Source organism: Canis aureus, chromosome 17, assembly GCF_053574225.1.
Source record: "Canis aureus isolate CA01 chromosome 17, VMU_Caureus_v.1.0, whole genome shotgun sequence".
Taxonomy (NCBI): domain Eukaryota; kingdom Metazoa; phylum Chordata; class Mammalia; order Carnivora; family Canidae; genus Canis; species Canis aureus.
The window spans coordinates 25,930,306-25,954,871 of NC_135627.1; the positions used below are offsets into that span (position 1 = coordinate 25,930,306).

The window sequence follows — 24,566 nt, forward strand, 5'->3', positions numbered from 1 at the left end:
TATTTTTCCTCCCTCCCATGTGGGTGACAAATTGAAAATGAAAATCTTCAAGTAATATAAAATAAGAGAGAAAATCAAAAACTCAATTTAAAGCACTATTATATCCAGTTGAGGCACACTAAGTTATGTCAATGATTTCATTTTCTTTGTAAGGTTCTGACAGGGAAGTCATATATCTTTACTAAACCAGAAAAAAAAAGGTGGAATATATTTTATTCTATTAGGTCATTTTGAAGTAAAGATACAATGGGGCAACTTACAATATTGTACCCTGCTGCTGGTTTCATCTTTATTTCCTTGAACTGACAACAAAGTAAGTGATCTTTAGCTCTGTACACTTTAAAAGAATAGCAAAACAAATCTACTATGGAAAATATATTGTGTTGAAACACTGCATCCTTCTCTCATTTAAGAAACCATAAGTGGTGAAAATAAATATGTATATTTAATCACAAATTAACTCTTTCATGTTAAAAAGCATGTAAAATCAGCTCTATTACATAAGATGTTAGATGAATTCAGTATTTTGGGGTTCAAAATGCAATCATCCTATAATATCCAATCTCTCTATACAGGTTTTGTTTTCTTCATCAGCTAGAGGGCACACAACACATAATACATGAACAGTGACTGATACTCATTTGAAATAGGGTCTTCCTTTCATTTCAAAGTTCCCTCCAAATATTTTGAGATGTTCCAGAGTATGTTTCTAAGCCCCCAAACCTATATTACCAGCTACTGAAGCATGTTTACTAGGTACCATTGCTGTGTCTTCCCTAAGTCCTTCACTTTCACACATGTTTATATCACTGCTTTCCATCATCACCCCACTACCATCATCAATGAATTGGAATTTTGTCAACAAATAATTACTTTTTTCCTGACATCTTTTCTTTCTTTCTTTCTTTCTTTCTTTCTTTCTTTCTTTCTTTCTTTCTTTCTTTCTCTTTCTTTCTTTCTTCTTTCTTTCTTTCTTTCTTTCTCTTTCTTTCTTTCTTTTTCTTTTTTTCTTTCTTTCTTCCTTTCTTCCTTTCTTTCTCTTTCTTTCTCTTTCTTTCTTTCTTTCTTTCTTTCTTTCTTTCTTTCTTTCTTCTTTCTTCTTTCTTTCTTCTTTCTTTTTTTCTAATATCTTTTTAAAAAAATACTGAAACAAGTCCTCAGCCTACCAGGGTTTTAGAGAGTTCAAGGGAAAAAGATTATTAAAAGATTATTCCTAATTTAATTAATGGTCCTTTCTCTAGGATCTATTCACTTGTTTATGGAACTAGCCTAGGCATATTTCACAGTGGCAGATAAGACTATATATTGAACATTCCTGTGCCTTTTGTGAGGTGTGAGACATTTTTATTGGATCAAACTATATATGCTCAAGTTTTCCTTTAGTGTAAGTTTTCTTCTAGGATGCTCTTCAGGAAATCCCGACATGTTACAAAGCAAGCCCTGCAATTCACCAGACAGGCACAACTTGGAATGTGCCACAGCAATGACCCAATTAAACTTAATATTAACCATCAAGATACATAAATATCCTATATCCTTCAGCAAATAGATGGCTCAAAATTAATATAAAATTGCTGCATGTGAAATTGTGGTAATGTAATAAATTTTATAAAGTATTGAATTATAATATTTAACTCAGAAAGTTATTAAAACATCTGAAAATAATTCTTATTTTAATTTTAGACCAAAGAACTCTAATTTAATGGATACAACCACAACCACAGTGTGTATTCCTGGAATTATAAGGAAGCTGTCTTGTGACAGTGTGAACTTCTGTGAAAGAAAATAAGAAATTTTAGGGATAGTTCTTTTATTTTTTTTAAGATTTTGTTTATTTATTCATGAGAAACACACACAGAAAGAGAGAGGCAGAGACACAGGCAGAGGGAGAAGCGGGCTCCATGCAGGGAGCCCAACGCGGGACTCAATCCTGGATTTCAGGATCACGCCCTGAGCCAAAGGCAGACACTCAACCGCTGAGCCACCCAGGTGTCCCGAGGGATGGTTCTTAAAGAAAATTGTACATTGAAAATAATTCATAGTCTCAGGGAGCAGATTAATACCAACATTCATATTTTAATGGAAAATGCTGCTATTATATAGAGTAGGAAACTTATATTTTCATTTTAAATTAAAATATTGTTCTGACATGTTGATTTAGAAATTTAGTAAATAAATCTATACATTTCTGTTTTCTTTTTTTTCATTCCTTTGTTTTTATACCTGTTGTAAAGATGAAAACATATTTTCCTCTAAAGAAATTTCCTCTAAAGAAATTCTTCTAAATCCTCTAAAGAAACATATTTAGAAATGATAAGAGTTCTGGGTTTCAGTTACACTTGGAATATGACATCCAGACTCTATGCATTAAGAATGCATGTGGCTATTTGTACTAATATCATATATGGTTTAGGATTTTATTTCAGGATAATGTAGGAAATGTTTGATCTATAATAAATATGATGGGGCAGCTCGGGTGGCTCAGCAGTTTAGTGCTGCCTTCAGCCCAGGGTCTGAATCCTGGAGACCCAGGATCGAGTCCCGTGTCGGGCTCCCTGCATGGAGCCTGCTTCTCCCTCTGCCTGTGTCTCTGCCTCAATCTGTGTGTGTGTCTCTAATAAATAAATAAATAAAGTCTTTAAAAAAATATATATGATGGACACATTGCAGTCAGAATCTATTTATTTATTTATTTATTTATTTATTTATTTATTAATATTTATTTATTTCAGAATCTGCTGGATGAAGATCTACAGTTCTGTGTCAGTAAGCAAAATTCCAGAGGCTTCATAGCCTTTGGACAAGTACAATATTTACCACATTCCTAAGAGACCAATGGAAAGGCGTTTAAGTCTAATGTGGGAATCTCATTTTCTCTTCATAATATTCGTTGGGCACCGAATACACTTTTAAAACTTTAAGGGTCAATAATTAATCACAACCAGATGTTTCAAATTTTTAACTAGGACTATTAAATGTAAACATCTGGAATGTGGAAAGACTAAAGGAAGACCAGACATGTATCTTACCGTATTTTTATCCCTAGATCTAGAACTTTAAAACTTAACCTGGAGCTTGGGTTAGTGAAAAGAGAAGAAATAAGCTGAAAAATAAGTCTAGAAAAAGACTGCCCAGAGAACATTGTATCATTGTGCAGGAAGGGCATGTTTTATATCTGTGCCATCCAATACAATAGTCACAGCGACATGTGGATATTCAGCATTTGAATTGTGGTTATTATGATTGAAGAACTAAAAGGTAATTACATTTTAATTTTTAATGACTTTTTTATTTCAGAATAATTTTAGATTTTTCAGTGAAATATCTAAATAGAAGTCCAGAGTTTCCATATACCCACGCTTAGTTTTCCTTAACATAACATGTTATAATTAATTAATTAATTAATACTGATACATTAAGTCCACAATATAATCAGATTTCCTTAGTGTTTACCTAATATCCCTGTCCAGCTACAAGATTCCATTCAAGGTATCAAGGTACATTATTACATCCCCTTATATTTCAGTGGGCTGTGACAATTTCTCAAACTTTTCTTGTTTTTGAGAATCTGGACAGCTTGCAGAGTACTTGTCAGGTATTTTGCAGAACATCCTTCAGTTAAGATTTGTCTGATATTTTAATCACGATTTAACTGAAGGTATGACTTTGCGATGAAAGACCATTAAAGGAAAGTATCATTTTCATCACGTCATATCAATTGTACATACATCAGCATAACCTAACACTGTTTATATTAAACTTGACCACCTGGCTGACATAGTATTTGTCAAATTTATCCACTCTGCGGTTACTCCCTCCCCCCCCCCCATTTGCATGCATTCTATACTCTTTGGAAGGATGTCACTATGTGCAGCCTTCACTTAAGGTGTGAGAATTTGCACTCCATTTCTTCAGTGAGGAAGTATCTGTACAAATTATTTGGAATATTTCTTCATGAAAGATTTGTCTATTATTCCTCATTGATCTATTTATTCAATCTTTGATTTATATTAGTATGGACCTATGTATATTCATTTTATACTGTAGATTACAATTTGTTAACATTTTATTTACTTTGTTCCTAATTGTTTTCTAACTTTGGACATTGTAAACTCTTTCACTTAACTTCTGTGTCCCTTTTGTCATTATCCCACCATTTCTGTGGGTTTTTTTTAAAACACTTCTTCACTCCTAGCACCAGAAAATATTCATGGTTCATCTTATATATTTTGTGCCCCAGTCCTAGATTCAGCTCTTTCTCAATGGAACCCTGGTTCTTTTTATTGGATAATAGCATTAACATTTAAATTAGCTAAATATTTAAAATAGTTTAGCTTGGGGGATGAGGAAGTGTTTATCTCCTATTCCCTATAAAAGTAAAGTTGATGAATTCCCTTTGCATTTCCTGATTGAACTTTATTTGACATGTCAACTTTTATAAAGAATGAAAAAATATAAGACTTTGGTGCATTGTAAGAGGATTATCTTCTCCTCCTTGGTCAGAGATAGGCCATGGATCAGCATTAAAAGCTTTGTTATATGGTCCCCAAATTCGGCCTGAAATGACATTCTTTCAGGTTCTGCTGAATGAATGAATTATTAATATTGTTGTCAAGATTATTGAACATTTGTGCTCTCACATGATTGCATGATTTCAGGAAGAAATATGTATATATTTCTGTAAATGTGTGTGTATTTATATATATATATATGTATATATGTACATGTACAGGTACAGTTTTTCATAAACAACCTGCCTTTTTAAGTAACATATAGAATTATAATTCAGAAGAAAGTATAAGATGAAAAATGCATATTTCGGCAACATGCTATACCTGCTCTGAAATCAAGTATGGTCAATACATCAATCCAGAAACATAGCACAAATTTCAGCATCAGTGACATTCCCAAAATAAAAGATGAATGCAGGAGGGGATAACTGGTTTCTACCTAACTTGCGAGGAGCATTAGCAGCTCTGCAATACCTAATTAACCTCTTCTCTTTCTCTCTTCTAACATGTCTGTGGCATTCTATCACAGTCCACCTGCACCTTCCATGCAAGCCTATATTCTGTGGTAGGCCTGAAGGGCACAAGCTAGAGTGACAGGGAAGGCTGAAATATACCTTACCAGCTAAATGTTTAACCTACCTGCTTCTAAACATGAGTCTTTCAACTGAACAGAACCTTTTATTTTAAAACTACAAATAAGGTTAAAAAACATTATATTTAGAGAAGTAGCACACTGATTTTCCATCATGCACATTTGTAAACAGAGCAGTTTAAGTCATTTCTACCAAGAGGAGTTTGATAGGTGGCTAGGTGAGCACTGCTAAGACAGACTTTTAATTCACAGTTTTGCCTAGAGCCATTCTAAAGATCATGAGGAATGTGATCCAGACAGTTATTTACTTACCTGTTCGTAGAAATCTTAGATTTTCTGAATTGCCAGAACAATCTGTATCATACTAAACCTTAATGTTAGCTCATAACATTGGTCCAATTAAGTGAAGTGCTCCACAGCCACCTGTATTTCTGTCAGTGTATGTGTCTCCAGGGTGTATTCAGGAGCATATCATAATTCAGGAATGATTGCCTCAAAGGTTTTATTGGACTCACTCAGTTAACTCAGACAAAATACAGAGAAAATGAAAACCTTCTTGCTTGCTTCCTAACATTCAGCTCTTATGTTTGTTTTCCTACTAGACAGGTGTTATGCAGTTTGTGGATAGAAATATAAATAATACTGGCCTAATAATTCGCCTACTTATCCAAGTTCCATAATTTCCAGGGAAAAAAAAAATCTGCCCCCCATTCCCCAAACAAGATCTCTTTTAAATACTTAACTACAGCTGGTTGCTCTGTGTAAGAAACAAGTAACCTGTGTATTCAGTTGAGGGTAGGAGAGCTCCTTTATTTTTTTTTAATTTTTAACATTTGTTTATTTTAGAAAGAAAAAGAGAAAGAGTGCACTCACAAGCAGGAGGGGGAGGGAGAGGGAGAGAATCTCAAACAACTGAGTGTGGAGCCTGATGTGAAGCTTGATCTCAGAACCCTGAGATCATGACCTAAGTGGAAACCAAGAGTCCAAGGCTTAACCAACTGTGCCACAGGATGCCCAGGAGAGCTCCTTTAAACTCATATTTGGCACTAAAAACAAAGTAGAAGGGTAAATTTATTTTATGTATTTATATTACATGTTACCTGAATGGTTTAGATACTATCTGGAAGGATATAAGTGGAGAAAACATATTTTGTTAACTCTCTCAAATTATCTTCGGTCTTGGGAAAATGAAACAGAAATTAATATGACCTTTTGAATCAAGAAGCCACACTGGAATACAAAAAGTAAATTATAAGACACACTATTGAATAGAGAAGAGTCACCATGACCCCAATATTTATCTTTATCATATCCTATATGTGTTGTTCCCTCTGCATAAACCATCCTTCCTTAATTTGACGATGAGCAACCCAAAATCATCATCTCTTGCCCCATCTCCAAGCCTATCCCAACCGGCTCTACCCTATGCTGTCAACAAAACTCTTTCCCTCACCTAATAAACTTATGAACAAGTATATCTAGTCTTATATTGGCACCCCTCATTATGGCAAATAATACATGAAATATAACAAGCATCAAATTTTTATATTAGCTAATCTTTCCTTCAGTTAAAATATTCTAAAATATCATTCAAAAAATAAGTTAAAATGTCTCAGGTCATTAAATGAGGTCCAAGTAGTCTGACTCCAGCTTGTTCTTTCTCCAACATGACCTCACTTACTTTATTATCCATGGTTCTCCAGAGAAATAGAATAAACAGGATGTGTATGCTTCAATAGAAAGTATGATTTTTAATCTCACTTATAGTTATTATATATCTATATCCATATATATAAGTGTATATATATATATATATATATATACACACTATAGACATATAATATATATAGTGACAGAGAAGGAATGAGAAAAAAGATATATCGGCTTACATGATTATGTGATTATGGCTGGAGACCCCAGGAGAGCTGATGTGAGTATTAGTCTGAATATTAATGTTTGAAAAGAAGAGAGTTGATGATGTAAGTTCCACTCCAAAGGCCAACAGAGTCAAGACACAAGAGAAAACAATGTTTAAGTAGGAATTTGAAGACTGGAGAAGATCAATGTCCCAGCCTAAGCAATAAGTTAGAAATTTTCTTTTACTTCACCTTTTTTATTCTATTCAGGTCTTCAACTGATTGTATGAGGCCTACTAACATTAGGGAGGGCAAGAAGGCAATTGTCTTTACTCAGTCTACTGATTCAGATGTTGATCCTGAAACACCCTCAGAGACACACTCAGGATGATGTTTTGCTACATGCTCTGGGTATCCTGTGGTCCAGTCAAGTTGACATATAAAATTTACTGTCATATCTGTTCTCTATTGAAGAGCCACAGGAACAGGTCGTCACTCCTGCATTTGTCACATTTTTCGTCCTGTACTATGACTTTGCACAAGTTCCTCCCTTCGAATGAAATTATTTTCCTTTTTGTCTATGACTGTTATCCTATTTATCCTTAAGACTCACTTTACAGTCATATTATAGTGAAGACTCCATGAAATGATCTAGGCAAAATGAATTTCCTAATGCTCTGTTTCAGGAAAAGGAAACTTCTTTGTTCCTCTTTTAGGTACATAAAATATGATTATCTGGGCAAAGCTGATTCTCACCTCACCATCAGGGGATATTTGTTAATATCTGAAGATATATTTGCTTATCATAACAGGAAGAGGGAATGCAATATAATGTGTAGAAATGAATAGTGCACAAATTCTCCCTCGGCAACAAAGAATTATCTAGCCAAGGTCTCCTTGGCTCTGTTTGATACTTTAGATAGGATAAGTCTCTGTTACAAGGAGCTATCTGTCCTGTACAGTCTAGGATAATTAGTAGCATCTCTGGCTTCTACCCACCAGATTCCAGTAACAGCTCCTCCTCCAGTCATGAAACCCAAACTTTCTCCAGACATTGAAAATGTCTCCTGAGTTGCAAAATTTGTCTACTGATGTAAAGAAAAAAGAAAATCCAAAACAACTATGAAAAAGCCAAACTTGTAGAAACAGAGAGTACAATGGTGACTATTAGGGCCTGGCTATGATATGGAGTGGCTAAGTGGCAGGGGGAATGAGGGTACAAATTTCCAGTTGTCAAATTCTGGGAATCTAATATACAGCATTGGGAGTATAGATAACAATAGTGTACTATATATTTGAAAGTTGTGAAGAGAGATCTTAAATGCTTTCAGACAAAACAAATGGTGTTCATGTGAAATGATGGAGGTGTTAACTCACATGATGATGGTAGTCATATTCACAATATGATATATTGCAATATATCAAATCGAAGTGTTGTACGCCTTAGTTACACAATGTTATATGCCAGTTATATCTCAGTAAAGGTGGGGAAGAAAAAAAGAACACACATATTGTGCATAAGAGCACCTAATTAGGCAAGATGATGAAAGGCTTAAGAAAATGAACTCTGGAATTATAAAGTCCTGGGCTGAATAATCTCTGGATTTAGTGCAAGGAATAATGAGCCATATTTAGCCTCCTCAAACTCTGGTTTTCATCTGTGACCTGATGGCCTAATAATACTAAATGACTCCTACAATAGTTGGGATAATTAAATGAGTTAATATGTAGTGTCTGGTAAAGGGTATGTGCTCAATAATTATTGCTATAGTGATTGGCTAAGAGAAATGCTACCATAAAGGCAGGTGTATTTAACTTATAAATACCATTAGTTACTTCAGTTCAGAACAGCTATAAAACTTACAATTTGCACCAAGTATCTCAGCACAGAAGTGCTGTCTGGATTATATTTAAATGTTTCATGGGCAATTTGTGTCCCCTTGAAACAAGGATTACATTTTTGCTTTCTCCCATAGCATCAGCTATAAAAAATCTGTGTTGAATTGAAACTAACAAGAAAAAATATCACCTCTTATAAAATTGAGTGTAGTTGTTATACCTCTAAATAATTCTTATTTGTCTGTCTCACCCTATTACCGTTATGAGTAATTTTCTTTTTATCAATATTAACTGCATACAGCGGCAGCACATAAAATATCAATTTATAAGGTCATGGCATACTGCTACAATACTATGATGTAATGCAGTGAATGATGAAATTTGGGACATAGATGTCTGTAGGTGGTCCAAAAGTTATGGAAAATGATTCAAATTGTACAGACCACAATCACAGGATTAAGGGAAAGCAATTGTCACTTGCACTGTGTGCTTATAACAAGAGTCAGAATGTGCCAGATGCACAGCTTGTCTGCAGCTGTTGTCATTTGAATCTTTTGTACAACATCCATTTCTCTCCCAACTGTGTGGGATTTATAAGTGCAGAGTTGATCAAAATCACTTTTGTGCAGAGAATTCTTGTATAATAGTTCTTAGATTTAAACCATGCATAAGAAAACATAACCCAGAAATAATTCCACACATACTGCTTAAGCTAGCACAGATGCCTATGTTGGATTTAGTTGGATACAACTTTAAAGTGCTGATTAGGTCAGGCTATGGGCATTGCCAACTAGAGCTGGAAACTCATGAATTGCTAAAATGCCACCTTTGGGATAAGTGTGTATTTTAAATACAGTCTTTATATGAATATTAGCAAGTCAATCTCTATCTAACAAATGTATATTTTTCTCTATACATTAGATTTGAAACATGCTTTTACTAGACAATATTAGGTAAACAATATGATTGAAGAACATTATGAATGTACCATATACATACCATATTTCAGGACCAAAGGCTATGAAAATGACCAGGGATTATTTGTTACTCTCATATTTGTAGATATACATAATCTTTTATGTTAAAGATTTTTAAAAATTACTTTAAATTTTCAGATGAAAACTTGTCTCCCATAAATCAGTAACTCATCTATTTCACTTAATTTTTCTCTCCATGCCTGGGTAAACAGCTCAAGAGAATATTATAAATATTAATTTGTGGTTTGATCAACCTTGATAGATGTTTTCTTTAAAGCCAACTCTAAATCTTTTGTTCAGATTAAGTTTAGTACTTTCTTCCCTTTTTTTCATATTCCATAAGACTTGTATTTTATTCAGGAAGTAATCAAATCTATATACAGTCTAGAAAACTAAAAAGGCCTCAGTCCATCTAGGGTGGGGGTGGGAGTGGGACAAGGAGAACATCCAACATGGCACCTCGAGAGAGGGACTGGGCATTGTCTTGCAGCATTGAGGGCAAGGCCAAGCAGAAGAAGGCTTGTTGAGTGTAGAATAGGAAGGGCACTGCCTGGCAGGCTGAGCCCATCTGCCTGTTCCCACAAAACAGGTAGAGATAGACTACTCATATGGCCAGCTTGTCCCAGAAGAAGCCAAGAGTCAGTCTGGATTCCCTGTCAGCAAGTCTAAATCTTCATAGTGCTGTCTACAGTTCCTGAGAAGAACCAGCCCTGGGACATGGCCATCACAACCACATTTCTCTCCCTGGTCACACAGCAGCATCTATGTACAGATAATGCTGTTCTTATTTTAGATCCTGAGGACTGGTCTGGTAGGGCATGAAGAGCATATGCAATGCCTGTGGACTCTCAGAACCCACACCTGCTCCTTAGACTCCATGTCCCCCATATGATGAGTTCTAGGTGCCATAGACAGTGTAGTGTTTCATCACATGGACAGAGTAGCTGTCACTGCCAGATGTCTGTAGGAGATGGATGCAGTTGAGGGTCTAGATGTTCCAGGTTTTGATTGGTAGGAGCCACTATACAGGTAGCTCTGAGTGGCTATCAGGGTCCATACCCAATAGCCCATGAGATTCTTCAACTCAGCTAGATACTCAAGATGCTACAGATCTTCATGGCCTTCAGAGAGCCTCTGAAGAGTACACTACATGAGGAACCAGCATTCACACTGTGTTGTCATGCCTGGATTGTGTTCATCTTCTATAAGATGTCTCACAAGATCATGATATAGACTTCTGAGTTGCTGTAGAGCTTGCACCCAGGACATGGAATGCTAGCACAAAGCCATCATGGCCCTCCAGTATCTTCTGGCACTTATAGGTGGTACATGTATCCCACATACTGATGGTCTTGTTGGAGAAGCCACAGAAGAACAGGTCACCTGGGGAGTTGAAACAAAGGTACCATACAGGGCCCAGGAATATTCCTTTGTACTGAGAATCTGCTGAAGGTCATGGAATTCTTAGGATCCCCATGTTTAGGTATGCATCGATGTGGGATAGCTGGTCAGTCAACATAGACACATCCCTCTGAAACTATGATGCCCTTGCTGAGCTTGCTCTGGTTTTCATTCAGGATATCAAACTTGATTTTGATGCTCTTCACCAGCGTCTCCTAGAGCTTGCCCAGCACAGAGCCCAGGAAAGCATTTCCTGGCTCATCCACACTAGTACCATGTGCATTTCTGGAAGTGGCATTCTGTCTGCTGCAGGAATTCCTTCAGTCCCTGGAAGTAGCAAGTCTCCAGGTATGTTTCCTATGTGTCCTGGTTCCTGGTGAATCATGTACTTGTACTCGGGGTGAGGACACTTCATGTGTTCACACTCTTTGAGGTGCACTGCCAGGTTCATCTTATGGAAAAGTAGGCAGCTGAGTTTTGGAGGCACTGCACAAATCTGCTGACACAGCTGCCTTTGTGGTCCTTCCAGGCACTGAGCTTACTGGATAAAGAGATCCTCAATATGTTCCACCACTGCAACGTTGTTTACCACCAACATCAGCCTGGAATTGCTCATAAGACACTTCTCTATCTACAAGGCTCATCTTTGAGAGAAGTGTGCCCACATATGGTGTGACCAGGTCCTTGAACACATTGCAGTACAGCTGGTGTGGGGCTTCTTCAAGGGATTCTCCGCAAATACCAGAGGCTCCTGTTCTTTCTCTGCCTTGGGCAGTAAGAAAGTGAAGTGGAGGGACATGCTAGACTCAGAGTGTAGGGAGGTGACTGAGATGGCAGAGGCTGAGTGGCAGGTGTGCTGATGGGGGGTGTGCTGTCCTCCTCATCCCATGAATAGGCAAGTATGCTTTTGTACATGCAGGTCCCATTAGCTTTCCTGATGGTAGTGGTAGCCAAAAAGGCAGCTTGAAGGACATTTCCATTCTGGTCCTGGTGGCAATGTCTAGGGTGGGAAGGTTAACAAGTCCCTTAAAGAACAGTTGAAGTGGGCATTCTTACCTGAGATCATGCCCAAGAGAGGCATCTAGAGTCCTCAGATGATATTCCCCTCCCCCGCCATTATAGTTTCCCTGATGCTATAGCAACACATTTTCCCTTCTTGTTTCCATTAGCCACTGGCCAGAAAAGGGCTTAGGTTCACCTCTAAGGATATTTAGAGTCTTCCTAACTGGTGCTTTCTTCTATAGTATACCTATATGTTGTTCACTTCCTGTTTCCTTTGATAATTACCTATGACACGCAGATTCCAAAAAACTGTGTATTGCTATTTGATTCTGGTTGCTAGAATTGCTCAGTTTATGATCATGAACTAATTATTTCTTCTCTCCGATCCAATATATTTAGAATTAAAGTCTCATTGTGCCCTCAGATTCTTAGAGTAACTGCAATAATACAGATATCTATAATAAAAAGCTATGAATTAACTGTATCCAGGTGGCCCCTTCCTTCTTGCTGAGATAGCTTATGAAGTGAAGGTCAGTACATTGATAAGGGGGTACAGAGAATGAAGTTTTGAGGATAGTAATGTCTCATAATCTTTGTTCTCTGATGCATAAGAGCTTTAAATTTGAAACATGATGGATGACATAAAGTATACATTCTCAATTTCAATTACCTTTCTAAGTTACTCAAGTAAGTTGACTTTTGAAAATCATCATCCCCCTATATACTTGTCCAACAAAAAAACCTGATAATTTTCTTAATTCCATGCACTATTCTATAACAGAGAAATTATTTGAAACATTCAATATAGATTTTAATCTAACAAATGTAAAAACACAGTCTTTATCATATATCCCATTGTATATATTTTTTGTTGCATATGGTCAGCTTAATGGATCACTATGTAACTTTAAAGTTTTTGTCTTTAGTAGGCAAGATACCAGCAAAGGTAGTGTTTGCTTGCTCTAAGTTCCCATTCCAAGTTCTAGAGAACCTCATGGCTTTACCAGTGAGCATATATTTATCCCATTCTCATTCAATGTGTTTGGGAACATTCCTGAAATCAGGAACGTGTAATATAATCACAATTGGTGTAAGTCTGTCTTTGTGGATGGCAGCACTTTTCACAGTAAAGAAGGACATTGACATCTGTCTTGACAATCCAAAAATATCTAATGAGAATATTCGTTTTTCATTAAAGAACATTAGTATATATTATTTTCATTGCCAGCATATTGCAATATATTTGATTGATAAATGTAAGGATATTTTATAATCAAAGATTATATAGATAAAATTTGATAGGAGTGTTGAGAAATGAACACTGAAATATTGATGATTGATAGCAGTAACTGATGTCAGAAAGTAGTACCTGAGTTCAGAGACAAGGAAGTTGGTGGTTTGAAGGAAAAATAAAAGTGGTCAAATGTTTTCTGTGTACTCTTCCAATCAGACTGATTCCAAAAAGAGTGAGTCTATTGCTCATATTCATAATTGCTGTGCTTTTGAGTGGAAATAATTATTTTTAATAATGCCCTGTTACATATACATTCAAATAAACATTCTTCCCAGGAAGATGATCAAATCTCAGAGTTACTTTCATTATATTCCAGGCATATTTTTTATTTATATATATCCAACTAATAAAGAAAGTACAAAGCAAGGGCATGTAATTTGCTATAACTATTCTTTTTAAGGATTTGAATTTTTTTATTCATCAATTTCTCTGATAATGTAAAAATAATTTCATAATAATGATTCTTTATTATTTTTGAAGGTCTTGTCGCTTAGTTTTTCTTTTTAAATTTTACTTTCTTTGAGTGAAAATTTAGATATATTATTTCAAAAGGGAAATGTGGTCCTCGAGGTCACATTTCAATAAGTGACCATCAGGTTTCCTCAAGTTTTATGTTAGAACCTCTCTTTAGGAATAACAAATTATTTGATAATAGTGATAAATAAAGATGTATAAGTAGCTAATGATTTGGTCATTTTAACATATGTTTTTCCCCTAGGACTAGAAGAAAGCTATTTATCAGGAATCAAGGTAAGGAATCAAGATCCAGAAATGATTAATAAGTACTTCCTTTCATTTTGAAACTCAGGCTATTTAAGGTACTCAAAGTCCAGAACAGATAAATGAATACACACACACACACACACACACACACACAATTCATATATTGAAGAAATTTTATATAGTCATTTAAAACTGAAAATTGTCCAGACGCCTGGGGGCTCAGTCGGCTAGGGGTAACTGACTCTTGATTTCAGCTTGGGTCATGATCCCAGGATCATGAGATCTAGGCCCATGATGGGCTCTGTGCTCAGCAGGGAGTCTGCTGGAGATTTTCTCTCTCCCTCCCTCTGCCCCTCTGCCAGCTCACACATGTGCATACCCTCTTTCTTTCTTAAATAAATAAATAAATAAATAAATAAATAAATAAATAAATAAAATATAAAAAAACTGATAATCATCATAAAATACTGTGATTTTGAAAAGCATCAAAGTAGTTAAGTGCTAAGGATTATTGAGTGAATATTTGCCAATTCTATTTTGAAAGACAGATTTTAATGTACTAATGTTGAATTAGAGTGAGAGTCCTGAGTAGTTTCATCACCAAACATGTGCATCTATATACCCTCCACTGAAAATATAAGCAAGGCAGTAAAAAATAATATTGCTAATTTATTGATTATTTAGTAATATTTTAATCTTTAACTCATTACAGTCAGAATTCCAGAAGATTGAAAATAAAAACTCTAGTGTTTGACTCAGGCTACACAATTACTAAATTCTTATTTATGACAACATTAAACATTATTACAATTTAAAATTCTTTACCATCCCAGTGGAAACTCAAACTACTAAGGCATGCAAACACTTGCTCTCTCTTCCAAACAGCTATAATATATTTGTGAATAGGAGGTAAAATACTGATAATCTATATCTGTGAATGAAACTTTTATTTTTTATTTAAATATCCATACATCACTTTAAAAATGTCATTAACTTTTTCCTAAAAATAGTGTAATCTTAATTTTCCATTCCCACAAAATCTTTTATTTTGCAAGTAACTCATAGATTTTTAAAATAAGCATTAGCTAAATTCTAAAAGAAACAAAATTAGTTATTTAGTAATTATTTTTATTTGGTATGTATGAAATCTCAATAGTCCTTTAGATATAAAACAGTTGTTTAAATTAAATATATTCTGGGATTAATATTTAATTATATCAGATAATTATTCTATTTCATAAGAAAATTATATTGCCTCTATACATATGTTAATGAAATAAAATTAGGTTTTCTAAATATAAAACATTTTAAAATATTAATAAAAACTATATTTAGGTGCACCTGGGTGGTTCAGTGGTTGAGCAACTGCCTTTGGCTCAGGTCGTTATCCCAGAGTAATGGGATTGAATCCCACATCAGACTCCTTGCAGGGAATCTGCTTCTCCTTCTCTCTATGTCTCTGCCTCTCTCTCTGTGTGTCTCATGAATAAGTAAAATCTTAAAAAATAATCATATTTAAATATATTGACTTTATCCTTATAAACTATTTTGATATAATTGTTTAAACAAATAATTTTTTGCTAACAGAGTTTTATCACACATGGACTCAAAATATGTTCATCCCAAAAATAATTTACAGATAATGTGATCCAACCTCTTCATCTAACAGGTGAAAAAAGTGACATTCAGAAAGGTCATGAGAAATTTACAGATAGAAGCCAGATGTTTTGACTTCCTGTCAAATACATTTTCTGTTATACATATTGCAGCTTCATGAATCACCAATTTTCATCAAAATGAAATGCCATGAAGGGCCAATATTTAAATACCTAACCATTCTGTTATATTTGATTGATGTTTTAGGTGGCACATAAACATTTTGTAACATCCCTTGGTCATTATTCTAAATATTAGTATATGTGTGTGTGCAATTCTATAGATAAATTGTTGTTTGGCAACGTACTTTGGAATGCTAGTATAATAATAGTTTACTTCACCAAGACAATTACAACTTTTTCTCTCTTGCTTTACAGTTTACCACGCTTTATAGTTTATAGCATTTATCATATTTTACCTTATTTTTTTACTGTTTTTTAGATTTCTTGCAGGAACATTATATAGTTGCCTTCAAAGTGGTGACTTGTCTTACTTCTCTTGCTTGAAAGGTTCATCTTTATATAGCCAATTGCCCCCCTCTCTTATATAGATCATAGGACTAGAATAGTAATTCTTCTATTGTAAACATATATTCCTGTTAAAGAATGTCTTTGTTTAGCATGGATAACAATAAGCTTTCTCAGGGAATTATTATGAGGATCACATGAAATCGTGGTTATAAAGAGTAAAGTATCACTTAGTCTGAAAAGATAACAACATTCAATGCCCCTCTGTCACTGGACCTAATAAAGGTGAACCAGAGCAGCATGAGGAAATATGTAAGATTCTGTTGGCCTGAAGAGTAGCCAGTGATGAAATCCTCAAACGCATTTCCTTTAGGTCACAACATACACAGTTTTTTCATTTAGTAATTCAAGTTTGCATCCCAAATTAAAATCCTCCACACAATGAAACACAGTTATCACTTGATGAAAAAGAAGTCCGGAAACTTTTCAGTGATCTTCACCACTGTCTAAGGAATTTGTCTGTGGGCACCCATTAAATTTTTGACCATGGGATGTTTTCCATCTGGTGACCTTCAGCATCCTGCACATCACCAAAGGAATGCCCATGACCTATATAATTAAAGCAGATGTCTACTGAAATTTTGAATTTATGTATCAACAGGTATCTCAGTATAAGAAAATATAAGAGTACTATAATCTTGAAGAAAGATTGCCTAAATTTATAAAGGGAAATAACTTTTTTTTGAAACAGCATTGTTGTACTTTAAACAGAAAGTCAGTTATTATTCCTTAATTTCTATTTCTATTTCCTTTCTAAAGACTCACCAACACCTGCTAGGATGTCAGACTCTTAAAGAAAGCTTGAAAAGCAGAGTTCTTTTATGATTACTATTATTATTAGCTATTTTGTTTCTGAAATTGGAGAAAAATCGAAGAATATACAAGCACCAATTTAAAGAGACTGCTAAAACCCACAAAGCTAAAATACTTAGTATAAAATTTAAATATTTACATGCTACAAGATTCTTTTGAATAATAATTATCACAACCTTGAGTGCAGTGCTAATGTATCTAAAATTGTTTTCATTGCCAGAACATGCTTCAGGGAATGTGTGAGAAAAAAAATAAATAAACCGGCAGTTAGCTCTAGAATCCCTAGGCAAATAATAAAGGGAAATCAGTCACCCTTCTAATTTCCAATGCTTCACAAATAATAAAATATAAAACCAAATATATCAATGAAATACACGTTTGTTTTGTATACCATATCTGTTTTAGGGCTATATATGCATGTTTGTGTATACATGTCCGCATGTGTACTTGTGTGTCTCCATGGGTGAATTTGGCACATGTATGTTTGCTAAGACTACTTATGTAATATATTTTTAAGGACATTTGTGATGACTCTATTTGGAGCCTAATTATGTTAGTTAAAGCCACTACAAAATTTGTAGTTAACAGGGTAGGTACCCTGCTCATATCTTCTTTACTGGGTAGCAGGGCCCAACTCTCAGCTGCAGTGGGTGATGGCTGACAGTAGCTCAGTGCTGCACTCTTACACTGAGAAATGGTTTGGGCTAAATTGATTCACCTAAAGCAACCAGAAATATCTTGGTTTTTTTGCTCCCCCTGAGCATGTATAAAGCCAAAGACTAGCAGATAGGAGGCATAGAAAGCTAGCCACTGTCCCTCAAGGTCTGACAACTTTGGATTGCCATTCATTCTCCTCCCTGTTGGGTCAGATTGAAGCTAGGGATCCACAGAAATCAAATCTTTAGCTTTTTTTCTGCTTAATCCTGCATCCCTCACACCCTATCTGTTTTACTGACAGTTCCATCACTGTATCATTTTCCCAATAATCCTTCTTTTACTCTCTGCTTCTAGGGAAACTGAACCTGGAAGCAATTCAGCTACCACTGTGTGCGATGTGATTACGGCCAAAATCAGATGTTTTGAGAAGTCAATGCTTGCAAAAATGTTTTTTAGTTATTACTTAATGGACTAAAGAGGCCCTAAATAACCTCATGATTATAGAAAGCTTATGAGAATATTCCCCATAGGTCTCTCATGTTTATGCAAACCTTGAATCCACTTTTATTCAGGAATATCCTTAATTATTATTAATACTTTATTTTTTAGAACAGTTTTAGGTTCACAGCTGAATTGAAAAGATACAGAGATTTCCCATATACCCCATACCCTGAAACATGAACAGCTTCCCCCATTATTAACACTCTTCACTGGAATCATACATACATACAATACAGAGCCTTTTCAGATTGGCTTCTTTCACTTAATAATGTGCATTTAAGATTCCTCCATGTTTTTTATGGTTTGATAGCTAATTTCATTTTGTGCTAAATAATATCCCATTGTCTAGATGTATCACAGTATATTTCTCCATTTGCATACTAAAGGACATCTTGGTTGCTTCCTCAGTTTGGCAATTATGAATAAAGCTGTGATACATATCCATGCAGAGGATTGCGTGGACATACATTTTTCAAATACTTTGGGAGATAACAAGGAGCATGATTGTTGTATCATACAGTAAGAATATGTTTTTTTTAAGAAGTTGCCAAATTATCTTCCAGAGTCACTGTACCATGATGCATTCACACTAGCAATAAATGAGAGTTCCTGCTATTCCATATCCTTGTCACCATTTGGTGTGGTCATTTAATATGTATTTAGTGGTATTTCATCATTGATATCATTTGCATTTTTTTTGATGACATATCACGCAAAGCATCTTTCATGTGCTCACTTGCCAGCTGTATATCTTTTTATGTGAGGTGTCCATGAAGGTCCTCCTCCTAGTTTTTGTTTGTTTTCTTATTGTGAAGTTTTAACTGTTCTTTTGTTAATGTTTTGGATAATAGTCTATCTGATTGTAAAATGCCTTTTCCCAGTCTGTGGCTTGTCTTCTTATTCTCTTGGCATCATCTTTCACAGACGTTTTTAATTTTAATGACATCCATTTTATCATTACTTCTTTCATGAATCATGCCTTATGCCAAAAATGTCAGGACTTGGTATGCCTGGGTGGCTCAGTGGTTGAGCATCTGTCTTTCTTGGGTCAGGGCATGATCCCAGGGTTCCAGGATCAAGTCCTATACTGGGCTCCCTCTGGGGAGCCTGCTTCTCCCTCTGCCTCTCTCTCTGTCTCTCATGAATAAATAAATACAATATTTAAAACAAACAAAAAACAAAAATGTCAGGTTCATGCTCAAGGTCATCCAGGTTTTCATCTGTTATCTTTTAGGACTTTCGTAGTTTTTTTATTTTACATTTACGTATCTAATTTTTTAAAATATTTATTTATTTGAGGGGAGCAGGGGCAGAGGAAGAGGGAGGAAGAGAATCCTAAGCAGACTCCCCACTGAGTCACACTAAGTGTGGAGCCTGATACAGAACTCAATCTCTAAAGTCTGAGATCATGATCCTGAGATCATGACCCAAGCCAAAGTCAAGCATCAGATGTTTAACGCTCTGAGCCACCCAAATGCCCCAGTCTGTAATTCGTTTTGATATCTTTTGTGACTAGTAAAAGTTTTGTACTTAGATACGTCTCTATGTTTTTATATATGTGGATGTCCAGCTGTTCTAGCACCATTCTTGAAGAGACTATCTTTATATTGCTTTTGTTCCTTTGTCAAAGATCAGTCAACTATATTTAGTAAGTCTATTTCTGAGCTTTCCATTCTGTTTCATTGATCTATTAATCTGTTCTTTTGTTAATACCACATTTTTTAAATTACTATAGCCTATGTTGAATCTTGAACTTGGGTAGTTTCTGTCCTTCAATTTTGCTCTTCTCCTTAGTGTTGTGTTGCCTATTTTGGATTTTTTTCCCCTCTTCATTTAAACTAGTTTGCTACTATCTACAAATAACTTGCTGAGAGCTTGATTAGGATTGCATTGAATCTATAGATCAAATGAGGAAGACCTGACATCTTGACAATACTGACTGTCCCTGTCCATGATGTGGACTATCTCTCCTTTTTCTTTTCAGCATTTTGACTTCATTCCTTAGAATTTTTTAGTTTTGTTGAAATCTTATACATTCTTTGTTAGACTTATACCTGAGTATTTAATTTTTGGATCCTAATGGGAGTGTTTTCAATTCCAAATTCCACTTGTTCATTACTGCTATCTAGAAAAGTGGAATATATATATATATCTTGTATCCTTGTATATATATATACAAGATATATATCTTGTATCCAACAAACATTATTTGTTGATACTTTGATACTTTTGGCTTATTTACATAGATGATCATGTCATATGTGATCAAAGACATTTCTATACATTCCTTCCATATATGTATACCTTTTACTTTCTTTTCTTGTCTTGTTCTATTAACTAAATCTTTGTGTACAATATTGAAAAGGAGTGTATGTGTGTGGAGTGGTGGTGCCTGGATGGCTCAGTCAGTTAAATGTCTGCCTTCCGGCTCAAGTCATGATCTCAGGGTACTGGGATCAAGCTCCACATAGAGCTCTCTGCTCAACAAGGAGTCTGCTTCTTCCTCTCACTCTCCTTCTGTGCTCTCTCTCTTTCTCTCTCTCTCTCAAATAAATAAATAAAATAAAAAGAAAGAAAGAAAGAAAGAAAGAAAGAAAGAAAGAAAGAAAGAGAGAGAGAAAGAAAGAAGAAAGAAAGAAAGAAAGAAAGAAAGAAAGAAAGAAAGAAAGAAGAAAGAAGAAAGAAAGAAAAGAAAAAGAAAGGAAAGAAAGAAAGAAAGAAAGAAAGAAAGAAAGAAAGAAAGAAGAAAGGAAGGAAGGAAGGAAGGAAGGAAGGAAGGAAGGAAGGAAGGAAGAAAGAAAGAAAGAAAGAAAGAAAGAAAGAAAGAAAGAAAGAAAGAAAGAAAGAAAGAAAGAAAGAAAGAAAAGAAAGAAAGAAAGAAAGAAAAAAAGAAAGAAAAAAAAAAAGAAAGAGGAGAGATGGGAGGGGACATTTTTTGCTTTGTACCTGATATTGGTGGGAAAGTTTTGAGTTTATCACCATTAAATATGTTAGCTGTAGGCTTTTTGTTGATACTCATTATCAAACTGAAAAAGTTCCCCTTTATTCCTAGTTTAATGAATTTTTATCACAAACGGGTGTTTGATAATGTTCAATGCTTTTTATGCATCTATTGATATGACCATTGGATCTTTATTTTTTTTTTTTAGCCTATTTATGTGATAGATTGCCTTAATTGATTTTCAAATGTTGAAGTAGCCATTTTTGCCTGAGATAAATTCCACTGGTTGTGGTATATAATTCTTACACATTGTTGGATTCTATTTGCTAATATTTTGTTGGAAATTTTTGTATCTATGTTCACAAGAGATTAACAGTCTGTAGTTTTCTTATAAAATCCTTTCTGGTTATAGCATTAGAATAATTCTGATCTCGCAGGATGAGTTAGGAGACATTCTCTCTCTTCTATTCTCTGAATGAGGTTGTAGAGAATGAGTATAACATCTTCTTTAAGTGATATAATTTCTAGTGAACCCATCTGGGCCTACCACTTTCTGTTTTGGAAGGTTATTGGTTCTGGACTGTCTTTTTTAGGGGTTTTGTATAGTAAATAACTTTTGAAGTTTTGGGGTGTTGGTGACTCCCTCCAGGGCAGAGTACTGATTTGTTTACTGTCCAGTATAATTAATATAATATCTCCATCTGGGATAAAACTAATTTACATTCCCTGAGTTTAGGGTTTCTTTACCTGTGATGCAAACTCTCTGCCTGTGCAGCATGCATTATTCTCTAGGACTCAAAGTGCTGCCCTGCTGTAAGTAATAAAATCCTACACCTCTGGCCAGGTAGTCTTCTTTATTTGGCTTATTTCCTATAAGATACTTACAGGGAATACTCTCCTATGTTTTGGATAATATTAAACGTCTTTAGAACCTCCTCAGACCAGGAGGTAACTAAACAATCAAATAAGGTAAAATATTAGATCTTTTATAGTTCTTTACAAGAAGTAGCCCCAGAAATACAAATATATGTTATCTAACAAGAATGAAGTCACAGAGATCTCAGAGATTATGCTAACACCACATCCACAGACACAGATTTAATAAAAGGTAATCTAGAATAAATACTGTATCTTAAGATGTCATTGCAAATTTGATGATCAGAATCAGATTCTGTTGTTTAATGGGATCTTCCAACAGGGATGAGGTCCATCACAGATTTTATTTAAAAGTTATATAAAAAGGAATTTCAAATTTGTTAATAATGTATATGCAGAAATATTCAGCTTGGGGTAAAAATTCTTGTTTGACATCTTGAACTCTAGATACTATTAATCCTCATTTGTGCAGGATATGAAATAATCAAGACTCTAAATCACATGAATTGAGACTTTGCTTTTTATACATTTTTTAGAAGTATGTTGGCCAAGCTGGTAATTATACAATACATTAGATTCTACCTGCATTAGATTCTACCTACATTTTTCACTGACTTCTATTCCTCATTTGAATTTGAAGGGTTTTGTTTTATTTTGCTTTGTTTTGTTTTGTTTTTTGACAGCTGGGACAACTATGGATTTTTTTTAAAGATGCAAATAAGTCTTAGAACAGTTTTTTTAAAACATTTAATAGCTTTTCATTAAAATCAGATAAAACATGAATGAGAGCAGAATATTTTAACTTTTATCTGTTGTTGGTCAGGAGGTTAAGCAGAGTTTTCTCACAGATGATTTTAAGTCAAGATTTAATCATTCTGTTTTCCTAATATTTTAGAAACTGCAAGGATCTTAGAGGAAAACTGACTCAAGACATGTGAACTCCTTGAAGAGTTTACCTCCGAGGATTATTCCCAAAGCAACCTGAGGCCATGTATTCATTCATACTTACTGTGTGTAATGGAAAGAAATTATGTTAAAACAAATCTAAGATCATGTTTAACTGTAGCATTCTGTGATGAATCCAAGACCTTAATTGCCAATTATAACATTGTTTTAATAAAGAATTGTAATGCATTTACAGGTAATTTTGGAATGAATATAGGTAAATGTTGATAGTATTACATGTAAAATAAATCTAATATAGTTGGTAATATGTATGTATGTGCTGTGCATGATTGAAGATTTAGAAATTAAAATAGAAATGACATTTGAATGATGACCAAATATACATCTGAAGACAAACAATGGAAAAGGATCCCAGACAGAATTTACATAAGCATAAGTGTATGGAAGTCTAGAATGTCTAGGAACTACAAGTAGTTTAGTATTACTGAAACATAAAGTTTGAGTTAGGAGAGAGCTGAGAAGGACTTTAACGTACTGGCAGAGATCATGAACATTCAATGAAAAATAGTTTAATTTTAATTGTGTCAGGAATATATAGCCATTGAAGATTTTGAGGAGGTTTGAGACATACTTCTCACTTTCAATCCTTGCTAGCCAAAGGTAGCATAGGAAACAAGGTAGGAAGTAAGAGAGTAGGAAGGAGGAATGGTCCTCTAGATTACAGAATGATACCAGTTGAGTATAACACGAAGAGCATAGACTACAATCATTCCCATCAGTTAACCTCCCAGACTCTTACTATAGGAGGATTTTGGACACAATCCCACAGCATGTGATCAATCCAGGGTACTGTTTTCTACCAACTGGCCATATCTGGTATATATAGATAATCTGCTATTTCTCCTCTATTTCTTAAATTTGGTAGGGACTATTAGAGTGTATATAAATGAGTTGTTTAATACTGTTTTGAGAATCACTAGAGACAAAAATGCTAAATAGGAATGTTCTACCCAGAGAGGAGTCTTTCTCTGTGTATACTTAATTAGTAACTCTGAAACAGTCTTTAAATCATTTGCTAAAGAACACTGTGATAGATAATATCTAAGACTGAGGCTCTCATTTTATAACAGAATGTAACCAATACCAACCCTTTAAATGCTATATTAAGAATTTTAAAGGCTCTGCTTCAGGTGGCAGGCTCTGGGGAAGACATAGGTAGCAAGAAGCAGCCCTTGAAGCAGCCCCTGAAGCAGCCCAAGGAGATAGACAAGATAAGGAATTCAAGCAGAAAGGGGAGCAGAGTAGAAGCAGAGGAGAAAGAAAAGCAGGAGAAACTGGAGGAACTAAAAGCAAAGGTCATGGGGAAGAGCCCTCTGGTCACAGGTGGAATTAAGAAATCTGGCAAGAAGTAAGCTATTCCTTATGTTTGAGGAAATGCTGGTCCTTAATTCCATTCTTGTTTAAACATCTGGATTCCCTGTCACAGCATCTGTT

The 24,566-nt window shown here is 34.9% G+C and overlaps 1 pseudogene; it reads left to right on the top strand.

Moving 5' to 3' along the window:
* LOC144287622 (eukaryotic translation initiation factor 3 subunit E pseudogene) overlaps nt 1–7,519 on the top strand; it is a 51,111-nt pseudogene extending 43,592 nt beyond the window's left edge.
* The last annotated feature ends 17,047 nt before the right edge of the window (nt 7,520–24,566 follow it).